Below are 14,435 nucleotides of genomic sequence, written 5' to 3' on the forward strand. Positions count from 1 at the left end.
CTCTAGGTAAAGTGTGGCGTCCACCTCAAGAGAGAAGCCTGTGACTGCAGAGACTAAACTGCAGAGCAGCAATTTTTTTTTACCCTTGGATTGCCCTAATTATACAGTGCATTGATTTTACAATGCATCCATGGATTGATTAGCAATGCCTCTCTCTCTTTCTCTCTGTGCACCCCTTCACCTCCTACAGGAAGTACTATGTGCACAATCGCAATCGCATGTATCACTTACCCTGTCGTGTCAGTCAGAGCGGCCCGTGACAGATTCATTAAGCTCTTGCCCTCCAGGTCCCCAGCCAAACGGACCTATAAACTACTTTTAACAGGACCGCGCAAATTGGAGGGGCCAAGAGGAAGGGGAGGGAGCGTTAACAGCAGAGAATAAACACTCAAATGACAATTAGCATTGATCAGTGGGTGGGAAAACGGACACTCAATGACAAGAGAGCGCAGGTGAGATGGCCTTCTGGGTTATAGCGGCACACGGGTGAACGCACACACACTTCAGACGTTATATTGCTGTGATGTCAGTCTTAGGCCAGACTCTACACAAGTACGTACATAAATGCCAATGCTGTTGAGCACAGCATACAGAGGGTCCAAAACTCTGGCTTGTGGAAATGCTTTTATTTTTTTATTCTTTTCCAATTTCATACATATTTTTCATTGCACAATGCAAATTATATTTTATCATTTTTGATTGAAAAAAATGTACCAGCCAAAAAATCCCCTTTGCTTTAATGACAGCAGCACTCGAGCTGACGTGGATAGTAAAAAAAAGAAGAAACATTTGACCTTTTGTACAAAGACATTCACATGGTCAATGTCAAATTTAATCGGAGACCCAGAACTAGTGCAAAATCATAAACTCAGCTCGAAACAGAAGTTGCTATAGTCTTATCTTCCCTATTGTGACGTATTTCAGAGTGAAAGAGCTTCTCCAATAAGAACAAATGTAGGGCGGGACTTGATTTTGTCCATGTGGAATTGATTGGATGGTTGTGGTTTGCTATTGGTGGATTTTATGTGAGTGACAGGTAGCTCCGCCCTCACGCCAGTAAACACATCATCAGAGAAGAGAAGAGATGAACTGCAAGAGGGAGAAGTTATTTTGATAAAGGATTATGAGACACGTGAATTATTGAAAAAAATCATCATGTGCACAGATAAATAATTTACAATGAATACTATAGTTACAATGTTGAGTAGAGTTTTACGTACAATGGTTATTAACTTAACTCTTTTAATTTGATTTAAAATGCTACCTGTTAATTGGTTAAAAACAAATTCCCCTATTATATATGGTGAAAAACCATAAGAGATATTAATGGACATTTTATGTAAGTTCACAGTAAAATACTGTTTAATGTACAGATTTTGGAACTATGGTAATTTGTAATTTTTACAGTCAAAAACTATAAACTGACATTCCCACAATTCCAGGCATTACACATTGTATTTTGTTTTAATAATTATGTTTTGTTTTAAGTTATGTATACAGGTACAAAACAGACTTTAGCACTTTAGAAGTTTAGAATATTAAAATAATATCAGATTCATAAAATATATACATATATATATATATATATATTTTTTTTTTTTTACTGTACATTTAAGTAGTCAAGTAAAACCTAAAATGTTACGGTAAAGTGCTGGCAACCACAGCTGCCATTTTTTACCACATATTTCAAGTAAATAAAATAAAATAAAAATGATCAGTATACCACATTGTACTCTAAGTGTCCCACTGCACAATACTTAAAGGGATTGTTCACCCAAAAATGCAATATCTGTCTTATTTACTCACCCTAGTTGTTCCAAACCTGTATGAGTTTCTTTCTTCTTTTGAACACCAAAGATGATATTTTGAAGAATGCTGGTTACCAGAAACTTGACGGTAGCCATCGACTTCCAGTGGCCACTGTCAACTGTTTGATTACCAACATTCTTCAAAATATCATCTTTTCTGTTCAGAAACTCATATGGTTTGGAACAACTTGAGGGTGAGTAAATGATGACATAATAAAACAATTTGGGTGAACTATCCCTTTAAATGTGTGTTCTTGTATTGCTGACAGTAACAAACCTTAGAAGGGGACAATAGAGTTATCTGTAAACATATGTGCCATTTAACTATTGTACCAATAACTTACTTTAGCCTTAACTAACTGGTTAGTATGATGCTATTCAAACTTTGCAGTGCGATGACAATAATTTACGGAGCAAGTTTACGCTAATGTTCACCGTAACACCTGGGAATGCAATGTGAACATGCTCTTTTATGGATTGCGACACATTTTGAAACACAATGCATATCTGTGTTTGGCCCTTATTAGCTCTTTTGCATTTGTTTACACACTCTCTCTTGTTTAATTTCACTGAACACTGATGCATTCCCTGCTTTAATTATTGATGGGCTTTTCCTAGTGCCGCTGCACTGATTACTTCTTCTTAATTAGTCAATACTTTACCTCATACACAAAGTGCAATTAAACACAACAAGTTATTACCTCTGTCAGACAGACCATTAGTACGGTGTGCGCGGATGTACACGCGTGTGTGAGTTTCAGCAGCCTATGGTTCAGTCTCATTGGAGATATATGACACAAACAAACTCCACTTTGCTATACAAACAAACACACACACACATAGACCCACTTCCAAACAAACAACCCGTATCATCTCAAATGCATGGCAATTACTGTATGGCCTTCCTCTCCAGGGCTGGGAAAACACAAAGACAAGTAGACGTAGCTTGCGGTTCAGTTGTAAATATCCCCTGCAATTCATATGAGAGCGAATCAGAGACATTAAGCTCAGCTGCGAGTGGAAAAGCACATAAACGGCTTTAAAATTAAAATTGAGCTTGGAATCAGCTGTGGCGATGCGTTCTTGGCAAACGTTGCTGCAGCGTTTTAGAAACAGAGCGGGGCGTATCGTCCGGGAGGAACCTCTCGATTGCTATTATAATTATTCACCACCTTTTAGTTGATTAACTTCTAATTGCTCCTCTGCATTCTAATGGTCCCACTCTGATCATTACAGTTATTGCCTGCCATAATTACCGGTAATGTTCTTTTCGACACACTTGTAATAATTGCCTGTGGAGAAAAGTTGTTTTTTGGAGGTTGTCGTTGTGCATGAAACTCACACATGAAAACTGATGGAAAACAACATTATAGGTCGATAACTAGTCTTTGACCATCTTTTTTTATGTTAGCTGAGTAAAGTACTGTAACTCTTCATTAAACATCTATATCTCGGCAAATGCTATGCTCTTTAGCAGGACAATACACGTTATCAAAAAAATCTGAATTATATGAATTATTTTATATAATACTGTAAGAAATATTCTGCTAATAAACTAAATAAACTATTTTTTTAGGTGAGCTGCATCTTTATTTTGTCAAACTGTATGCACTTTAGCAAGACAAATAATTAAATTCTGATTAAATTAATATAATACTGTGGATTTAAATAAGAACAGTTTAATGCTATAATCAACTAAAGCACTTAACGTATAATGGCTTTGCGGAGGTACTTGTAGTTACATTGTTATTACAATGTTATTAATTATAATAACCATGTAATTACCCTTTTCATTGTGTTTTCTTAGCACCACAAATGAAAACTGATACATTTTACTGGGTATTTACTTAAGAAGTTTAATAGTAATGAACTGCACTGTATAAAATGATTTTTCGAAGTTGTAAAGAAAACCAAGATTATTGGAGTACGTTTTACAAGAAAATACTATTTCAGTCTTTCTACAAAATGTCACGTTTAGTCTAATGTGTTACTTGCCATTTATTTGTACACTCTAAAAACTCCTGGGTTATTTCTTCAACCCATTTTCTGGGTTATTTGTGTTGGGTTAAAATTATGGGTTATTTTTTCAGAGAGTAACCATTTTCTGGGTTATAGGGCTAATATTTTGACCCAATTTCTGGGTTGTTTGGGTTTCTGGGTTATTTTTCAAAGAGTAACCCATGTTCTGGGTTATAGGGTTGGCTTTCTCTCTCTCTCTCTCTCGCAGTTGTTCTGGAATTTTCTCACAACAGTCGTTTGAAATAACCGTCGCTTCGCGTTCGTTCCGTTTTGGCCTGTGCTTCATCGGTGCAACTTCATCTATATTCAAGGTAAGAGAGTATTTTCAGTGTTGATGTAATGTTAACTTTTCTGTGTCCATGTCCCTGTTGCTAGTTTAGCAACAATTTGCTATAAAAAAAAAATACGTTGAGACTAGCGTTAGCCGTGGTAATTCTGTGGTTGGCATGTATAGCCGCGGCTATCACGACAACATCTAGGTCTAGGACAACTCGAGGTAACGTTATCGCACACCGGACGCGATTTTGAACACGGTCCTGAGCCGTTGCTGGGTGCCGCGGACAGACCGCCGGTGTGTGTGTGTGTGTCCGTTACACTTATAGAGAATAATGTGTTCGAATTTTAAAGACGCGGCGCTGCGCTTCGCGTCCGGTGTGCGAGCCCCTTGAGAGAGTGCACGTCCGGTGAGCGATACCTCGAGTTGTCCTAGACGCGACGCGACGCGGCGCTTCTCGTCCGGTGTGCAAGCCCCATAGCCGCGGCTACAGAGCGACGAGGCAACACAATAGTTGAGTTATGTTTACCAGCTGTGCCGTCCTTATCATATTATACAGTGCTCTACTGGCTGAATAGTGAGAGTTAAAGAAGCGGGTCAAGTCTTCAAATTGTTGCTAACCTCTATATTGCTATGTTTTCTCCAGGTCATTTTGAATGGACAGTTTTGTCGCTGATAAGCTAACTGAGTGGCAGCTGTCTGAGCTGACAGAGAATTTTAGAGGTGAGCATTTTACTCTTATTGCCCTTATATCATCTCTCTATACCTACATTTTTTTTTTTTTTATAAGACTTAAATGTGTCAGTGCAAGATTTTGTGAAAGTCACAACTTCTTCGACAGTGGGGTATGTACAACCCTAAAATATTATTGTGCCTTGTCTTTAAGCTGTTATGCATAAGAATGGGCTGTCATTACACTTTTTAATGAAAGAAAATATGTCATTCACACAAAATGGGTAATGTTAATGCTGCAAAAGAACCACATTAGTTAACTAGCAATTTGGGCCATGTAAAAAAAAAAAAAAAAAAAAGAAGCCACTGCATTACCTTAAAAGTGATTATTTGTTAGCTTGATAATGAAAGAGTGTCTGGTGGTGAGTGGTTCACAATTGTCTCGACTTATTAACAATACTCATGTTGTCTTGTTTTCTGTCTTTCAGATAGATGAGGAGGCATTTCTTCTCTTTGATGAGGACCCTATCAAAAATCTTGTCCCCAAAGTTGACCCCAGGCTTAAATTCCTGAGGCTCTTCTGAGAATTGTTGTTTATTTTTCTATTTTTTATTTCTAATATTGTTATTACAGTGTGACCTAAAATAAATATGAAAATAAACATGTCCAAGTGTGTGTTTTTTCTTATAGATTTTTATTTAATGCAATAAAAATGTAAAAGTGCTTGAAGTGTGTAATATAATGTAAAACAAAGTTTTATTTTCTGAAATAAGGCATACTGGGATAGTGACCCAAGTTAGGTTATTTTTGACCCAACTCCTGGGTTAAAAAATGATCAACTAATTTTTGGGTTATTTCTACCCAGATGTTGGGTTTTTTAAACCCAACATTTGGGTCAGGTATTTAACCCATAATTTGGGTCAAAAAGCATAACCCAATTTTCTGAGTTGAAATAACCCATAAATTAGTTGGTCCCTTTTTAACCCAGGAGTTGGGTCAAAAATAAGGGAGTTTTTAGAGTGTAATAATTTGTGAAATTTAAATTTTCTAAGTAATTCATACTACTAAAAATTTTGTTCAGCGCACATTTGTAACGTAATGTAAAATGTTGCACATGTTTATCCTGAAATAATCAGCCTTATAGTTTAGAAATAAAAAAACGCTTAAAAAAATATCTACAAATGCTTTTTTGCACTAAGACTTTCTATTAATTGTGGCACCAATAAATCACGCATAAAACATTCATAATACATTTGATGGATTCACTATTTCCTTTATATTGGACTTGATTATAATCAAATACAGCATATCATTCAGTTTCCTAAGATCTGCTGCATTTGTTTTGTTTTGTTTTTTGGGGGGGTGTGTTAAAAGCCTTTCACAAATCCAAAGCCGACTTAACCATAATACACCAACTAGCCTTTGAAAAAGCAAAGAGGGCACATTTTAAAGTTCTTAACAGCTACCCCTCCGCCCTCCACATCCACCACACACACACACACACACACACACACACACACACACACACACACACACACACACACACACACACACACACACACACAACCCCTGGATAATGTTCCTTGCGCAAGGCTGACCAAAGCTTTCCTATCACCTCCCTCTCTCTCCTGTTTTTCCAGACCATTAGAGATATTGCCGAGCCTGGGAACTCTGCATGTTAAATCACTTAATCAAAAGCAATGGGTCGAAAATCTTGTTTCTCTTCTTTTATTTGATTCATTCCTCCAGATAAAGGGAGAGCAGGGAATACAGAAAGCACATTATCACTTTGGCCCAATAGCACATGCATTATGTTCTAAGCAGCCGCAGAAAGACTATCATTGGGTCTGATCCCTCTGGGTATGGGGCGACTGTTTTCACCGATCATCCATTCAAACACCCTACGAGCGCTCCGCCGCCTGCCTGTATCGCGTCTATCCTCCCGTGGCCCCTGTGGTCCTCCTTGTCACTCGGCTTGGCGTGAATGAATAGACCCTTTTAAGTTGAAACACCTGTGCTGTAATTCTAAAGTGTCAAACAGAGATGCATAACACCGCTCGCTTGCCTTAATAAAGTTCTTGCAGATGCAGCATTCAAGAGAGAGATACGGGGAGAGGGGAGTCACGCTTGCTGGGATGTGCCCGGGAGCCAGGACCTTCGCTTTGACTCCTGCACTTGCACTGAGACTATCTGAACGCTACCTCCATATTAACAGGGGCAGTGCGGCTAACTTTCTGTTTCATAGCCAGCAAACACTGAAGTCCACCTTTACAGACCTTAATCGTGCACTCTTAAAAATAAAGGATTATTTGTAGTGATGCCATAAAAGAACCATTTTAGTGAACAGCTATTAAATTGATCATATCTTTCTTTGTGTAAAGAATATTTTAATAACCTAAAGAACCCTTTTCCACCAAAAATAACCTTTTGTGGAATACACGCTTAAAAACAAAGATTCTTTATTGGTATTCATGGTTCAATGGCATTAAAGTCCCCTTGAAATCAAGTTTTTTTTTTGTTGCTTTAAGTATGAATATGTTAGTCTTAAGGTTATCTATAAGCTAGTGTGCTTTGAAACAATGACAAAAATCACATTTAGAAGATATAAGCATTCCAAACTCACAGTCTCTCACTTCATCCAAAATGACATCACTCTGCATTTCAGCTTCTCATCAGATTTTCTGTCCAATCAATGCTCTTTAGAATCTGAAGCCCCGCCCCCTACACTATAAATAGATGCTGAAGCTGCAGCTGAAATCATTCACTTGTTCACACATTTACTATTTTCTACATGGTGAATGGCACATAGTTCACTATATAGGGGATAGGGAAAGATTCAGACAGTGTAAATATGCTTTCCATTGGGGCGAATGAAGTCTGGTTTCACGTTAGTGTCACAGGAACCGCCACCGCTCCGGTCCAGAGACACGATACACAGAGCGGATCATATGATCGAGTCGGCACAGACCAGAAAACATATCAGATCCATTTGAATTCTGCACAGAATACTGTATTATTAAGTGATATGAAGGACATTAGGAGGAGAAATGGTTAGACAGACTCGGCATTAGAAACAGCTCTGACGAGTAGAAGAGGTAACACCGGTGCCATGCACCAACATAAATTACATACTTTTCATACACATCCTCAGCATGATTATGATCACTGTTTTGCTTTGGTAACAGTTTCATATTAAATCGTACCGGGTAGTTATAGGAACTCAGTAATAGGAACTACTCACCAGGACGGTCCCCCGGGAACTAAATGTTCCCCTAAGGGTGATTTCCCTGGTTGCATTCGCACCGGCGGTAGGAACTGTGAAGTGCCGTAAGCCGGCCGACAGAAACGTCATTTAAGCGCAGCATTCAACAACATCAACAACTCCGTAGCGTAAAGCTTGAGAAGTGCCTGGACTTCAGCGTCACTCTATCTATCACTGTTCCTGGAGTTAGTTTGTGGAGTAAGTTTATGTAAACTGTGTGTTTGTTTACGCAGCTTTTTAAAAATGGCGTTTAAGCTTGCGTTTCGTATGGCATGCGCTCGGCCAATCAACATACACTTGCGTTACTGGTAGTTTCTCCCTTTAGCTAATTAAAGGCGTTCCTATAACCAAAATCATTCCCAGTTCCTGCAGTGCGAACACAAAAAAAGCGGGTACTTACGCCAATATTTACAGAAACGATGAAACCGTTCCTCTGGTGCGAAAGCCACTATAAATGTGAAAACACCCTTTTGGAATCTTTATTTTTAAGAGAGTTTCCATGGATGTTAAAGGTTCTTCAGGTAAGCATAGATTCCAATAAATAACCTTAATTTTTTTAGCGTGTGAGCCAAAAATACTGAACCACATTTTTCAGGTATCAAATTTGGGTGCATAAGTCATATAGGCATCAAATACATGACATAAAAAATGGTCACATCAACAGCATCAAATACATGTACTCATTCATTTGATTTTGATTAGCAAAACAAAAAAAGTATTCGTGTTGACTACTCATGTCTGTAACAATTCACCTTTTCGCCTTAAACGCAAGATGAAGGAAATAAGACTTTGCTTACAGACATATGTTTGGGCAGCATAACGTATGCTTCCTATCAACTCAGGAGAAATAGACAAATCACTGAACTTATAGAGGAAGACAAATCCATACGCAGCATCCTGTGCATCTGCCGCCATCTGCATTCTCATACACACTGTGTGTCTTTCTCCATAACCTCACACAGCTGTGGGGAAATGTGGGAATGAAGTCATTTAACTACAATAGCTGGAAAAACCTTTTGTTTGAACCCCTTTTGGCCTGATCAACGTCATCTCGTTTGTATTAGTTGGTATTTGAATGAAAAAGCGTTTGAATAGACTGAAACTGAACCTATTGGGGAAAAATGTAAGTATGCACTTACTGAACTTTAAAAACATACAAATGTTTGCAAAAAAATGAATCTGTACGCAATACCCAGTAAAGCATTTCGCAGAAATTCAAACTACTGTACGAGTTGAAGCCAGTGGATTACTCTTCAAAGATCTGTTCCCGGATGGCCTTTTTGTCCAGTTTCAATGAACAATCTAATCATAAGGCTCTTAGGCCCGGACAGGGAAAGCTTCTCAAAGTACTTAGCAACGAAAGAATAAAAACACTCTTTTAATTATGAAAAGTGAAAACCACAGCATCTTTGTGGAGAGTTTGGAGTGGCTAATGCATTCCACGATCACCAGATAATCTTTAACCTCGCTCTCTTTAAGACGCTCTGTGTAATTTCATGATTGGGGGGTCCAGATCGGGAGCCGCTTTTCAAGAGCCTTGCACAGTGTGATAAAGAGCAGTTCGGGCCAAAATCACTTTCTTTATGAGCGGACAGAAGGCACAACAAAGGCCTAATATCTGTTCATCTTCTTAAACATTTTGACTTTTGCTTTGCATTGTGTTCAATCCCTTAACACACAAACATCAACCATCCATTTAGCTAAAACTTCAAATCCAGCATGAGAAGTGCTCAAGGTCGGATCTGAGGGAATGCGGTGTTGTGGAAAGAAAATCTAAGTAATAAAGCTTTCCATTTATAATAAATGAATGAAAATTTTATGAAAAGTGAATTGGAAATGAAAAAAACAAAAGTAAAACAAAAGCAACCTTTAAAAGAAAAAAACCCTTCATTTTCTTCCCAACAACAGCATGTTTAAAACGGAGAGTGAATGAAATAAAACTTTAATCTTCTTACTCTAGTGCTTGAAACTGAACCCTGGCCTTGCGTCTTTATAAGTTATTATAAAAAGTCCCTAATGATAGTTATAATGCGGTAATATTTCTCATGCAAATAACTTGTTTATTTGTTTTTGCTCAACTGAAATTCCGGTAAAGTAATGAGAAGTGAGCGGGGGGTGTTTGATATGTATGCTTGCTTTGGTTTAAAAGTTTAAGAGGGGATGTTCTGTCATGACGCCGACACAGATCAAAAAATTAATTTGATATATATTTCGGTAAGACGATTACCCACTGGGAATAAAGTCGCAGGCATCTGCCGAACTGCGTGGCTCATTAGGTAAGTTGGTGCACTTCTCTAATTGAGGGTTAAGTTCAAAACATGGCATCCTCTGTGAATGTAACTCTCGCTTTCAAGTTATAATGACCAGAATGAAGAACTATTTTACAGAAAAAAAGAATCAAAGCCTGATAGAAACATTATAATAGGTTAATAATATGTAAGGGCATAAATCTTTGCTCTGAAAACAATTGAATTAAACTATGATTCTTTAGTTTCTGATGCAATGCATCATGAAATTTAAATTTGAGTCAAACAATTCATTCAGTCAAATAATGTTGCTATAATCCATAATTACTTTCAAAAATATGCTGAAGAATCAAATGTAATTTTACACCATACACTGTAAAAAAGATTAAAAAAGCTATACATAAAACAAAGATTTTTGGAGAATTTTACAAGAAAATACTATTTCAGTCTTTGAGTTTGTACTTCAAAAATTCATGTTTAATTCAAAGTGTTACTTGCAATTTCTTTGTAATTAACTGCGAATTTATTGAGTGAAAATTGTTTGTACACCATTTTTTTCAGTGATCAATACAGTATTTTACAGTAAAAAATTGCATTTTGAATAAAAACAACATGCAATGTGTTGTTGTTATTATAGTCATTTTAATCAGCTAGTAAATTCTTTAATAAATACATATTTTCATTGTAAACATAGTCATTTATGCATTTTCACATCTCTTAATTTTTAAATAACTATAATTATTTTGGTTTGCATGAAATATTTTGCATGAAATATTTTGTACTGTCATGTCAATACTACCTTGAGAGGGATCTCATTCATATTTGTATATGTATACATAGTACACATAGTATATGTACAGTACACATATGTTTGAATGAATGAAAGAACAATGGCATTGTGTTTATATAATTTTAAACGTAAAGCAATGTTTTGCTTGTACAACTTTAGAGTTGTACAAATATTTACAAATCCTGATGCCAGAACTTACTCTTAAACTTTATGAAAATTTAACACAGGAGAGAATGAAACTGTTATAATGTTTTTTTTAAATATTTTTTTTTTATCATTACATACTTTTTGGTTCACAACCAAATTTTATAGAATTTTTAACATCATTGGAATGGTACGAAACTTGGTAAAGATTTTGACACTTGCAATATGCACACACACACACACACACACACACACACACACACACACACACACACACACACACACACACACACACACACATACACACACAACGACCGCATTGGAAATTAATGGGAAACGAATTTCATGTAGTGGAAATAGAGACATCAACCTCAAATTTGAAACACATCTTGTTCAGATTTATGACTTTGATTGTATTGCAGAAAATTACTGTAAAACATGTTTTGGAAATGTTATAAATTTCATATAAAATTTTAAATAGTATTTCTGTGCATTTCTCATAATAATAAACTTAAACTTCAATCACTTCACATTCACTTTTTTTTTTTTAAACCTTTTTCACATCAGCAATAATCTGCCAAGTGTCAAACTTAACAAAGAGATCAAACTTAACAAGATCTATGACAATTTAAATAGGAAATTTCATTTTCAGGTCAATGTTCAAAAAAGTGAATAACAGGTAATAAATGTATTATAACTATTCCATAAATATAATTTAGTACCATAAAATTCCCTAAAAATACAAAATATTAAATAAAAACATTACTGAACTAAAATATAGTCATTTCATCAGAATAAAATTAGAAAAATCTGTCATTTTTTGCCCACCACGTGAGCAGCACCAAAGGGTTAATTAACCTCACTTATAAATACAACACAATCAATGAATTCAATATAATATGAAGTTCTATGGGGAATTTATAACGATATGTACATTTCTCAGGTTGTATATAAAGAGAAGCTGTGCTGAAACTGATACAGTACATCAATGTCTATTTATTTTAATCCTTTTTTTTTTTTTTTTTTTTTGGGTCAAATCTCATGATCACTGTAGATAATGATATGAAAACAGAGAATTTAGAAGTTTAAAGTTGAGTTTAAAAGCTTATTTGGTCAGCTTTTTAATCTTAACAAGCAATATAAATAATAGAAAAATAAATCCATCTCGACTAGGTAAAAAAAAAAACCCCAGAAGTACCCAGGCCATGATTTGGTTATGAATATTGAAAGCCGTCAGAACTGTGGGCCTGTATGAGTGTGTTCAGAGAGCTGGAGCTCCAGCAGTGGCCCTGTGAATAGACCACCGTACAATTAATACAGGGTCCCATCTGTCCCGACCTGCGTCTCAATTTGATTGTAGCCCGCTCTCCATTGTGCCTTTTTATCTCTAAGTGTTTCTACTGCTCTCTGCCGCTGTATCTCGGCATTCTTTGAATATCGAGGAGAGGTGGCATGCATTGATGCGTGTGTGTCGGTCAGGCTCGACTCTTAGAGGCCTGGAGTACTACTATAGCTCTTTGATTTCAGAGGGAGTGTTTGAGAGACTCTAGGGGGTGGAGAGCACGGGCCTGAGCGTGGCGATGGACGTCGAGTGAGCGCGCGTCTGAAACACGAGTGTGGGCGCTCTGCTACGAAGTGCATTAGCATAACAATGGCTTTCATCTCGCAGGACACACACACACACACACAGCCAGTAACCCTGCTGTAGGGTGTTTACCTCTGACCACGACATGCATTAAAGTACCCTCTGCCTGTATATGCATATGAAGATCAAATAAAAATACATCCCCATCATGATTACAAAACAGCATGTAACATTGGAAACGCTCTGATCAGCGGTCATAATCAAGGTTATTAATGCTCAACCGAGGGTATCATTCAAGATTTGTATTTGCCTGCACTCAAAAGAAAAGAAGATTTTTGCTGCTTGTTCAATTTAGTTAATTAAATGAGTTACCGCAACATAATTCTTTAACATTTTGTGACAATTACGTTTCAATTTCAATTTGTAAAATGGTTATTTGCTTAATGCGTTTGATTAGGCCCGGGCAATATGGAATATTTACTTTATTGGTGAAAATTAAGCACACTTCAAATTGATTTTAATGCAATTTTTTGTTCGGTTGAAGAATGAGAGTAAATTCAAGATTCTCATCTTTGTGATTCGCAAGAATGAAAGAGATGCACTGAAAGTGTCTCTGATTTAAACTTCAGCTTTTGAGTCGGTCAGTTTCATTCATTTCCATGAATTTGTTCAAACTGTTCATTTCAAAACTGATTCTTCGCAGTTTTCATGTATAAAAAATATTAAAATGTTTTAGAGATTGCTGTTTATTATTGTAATATTAGTGCATGCTCTGTAAATGTACATTCTAAAATATAGAGACATTTTCAGTTACATTTTAGTTCTTATCAAATATTTTGAATTTTTTTGGCAACAACGCCTGTTTTGTTGAAATTTTCCTCAAAAAAAAAAAAAAAAAAAAAAAAGGTTAAATATTTCAGAACATAGAAATATATATATTGTCAAAGACTAAATATTACCCAGCTATTAGTTGGATCACATTTGCCATTTCTCTATTGGATTACATCCACTTTGTTCACCAGAAGAAGAAATATATATATATAATAAAAATATCCAGTGTTTAAAAAAAAAGAGTAATGGTGTTATGAAATAATGTAATGTAGTATTATGAATGACTTGTTTTATGGTATTGCAGAAAATCAAATCCAGCTGAATCCTTTTTCTTTTTATTGCATAGGCTTGACGAAATGAAAATTTCTTATTTTTTTCTTCCTTTAATTGCATAGATTTTTTTTTCCTCTCAGTTTGATTACATCTATTGAACACTTTTATTTTTTGAGCATGCACTAAAATAAGGCTGTTCAAATAATACGTAAAATATTCAAATGCAATGCATTTAGTCAATGGTCCTGACCACATCTGTTTCGGGCGCTTTCATATTCAAGTTGTGATGACGTGAAAATGAAAGTTGCTGGTGAAAGGTGCATGGCTTACAAGGCAAATGGCATTTTTGATTGTGCCGTCTGCTTTGTGTCTGGCTACATCAATGAATATGCGCTTACTGTTTTTGCATATGTAAAGTTGGGCTGCTCTTTCCCATGTATTCAATCCCCTAAAAAAAAGGGGGGGGGGGGGGGGGTCTTTTTTCCCTTGACAAGCCAGAGACATTGTACAATGAGGCACGTGAAAACATGT

General features: G+C 36.4%; 1 long non-coding RNA gene across 1 annotated transcript; it reads left to right on the plus strand.

Annotated features, from left to right (window-relative positions):
- Nucleotides 1–3,815: 3,815 nt before the first annotated feature.
- Nucleotides 3,816–5,769, plus strand: LOC309489146. The gene is made up of 3 exons (XR_014202349.1): nucleotides 3,816–4,138; nucleotides 4,748–4,824; nucleotides 5,262–5,769. It is a non-coding gene; the product is annotated as an uncharacterized lncRNA (long non-coding RNA).
- The last annotated feature ends 8,666 nt before the right edge of the window (nucleotides 5,770–14,435 follow it).

Source organism: Leuciscus leuciscus (assembly GCF_965113295.1).
Source record: "Leuciscus leuciscus genome assembly, chromosome: 24".
In the NCBI taxonomy this organism is placed as follows: Eukaryota; Metazoa; Chordata; class Actinopteri; order Cypriniformes; family Leuciscidae; genus Leuciscus; species Leuciscus leuciscus.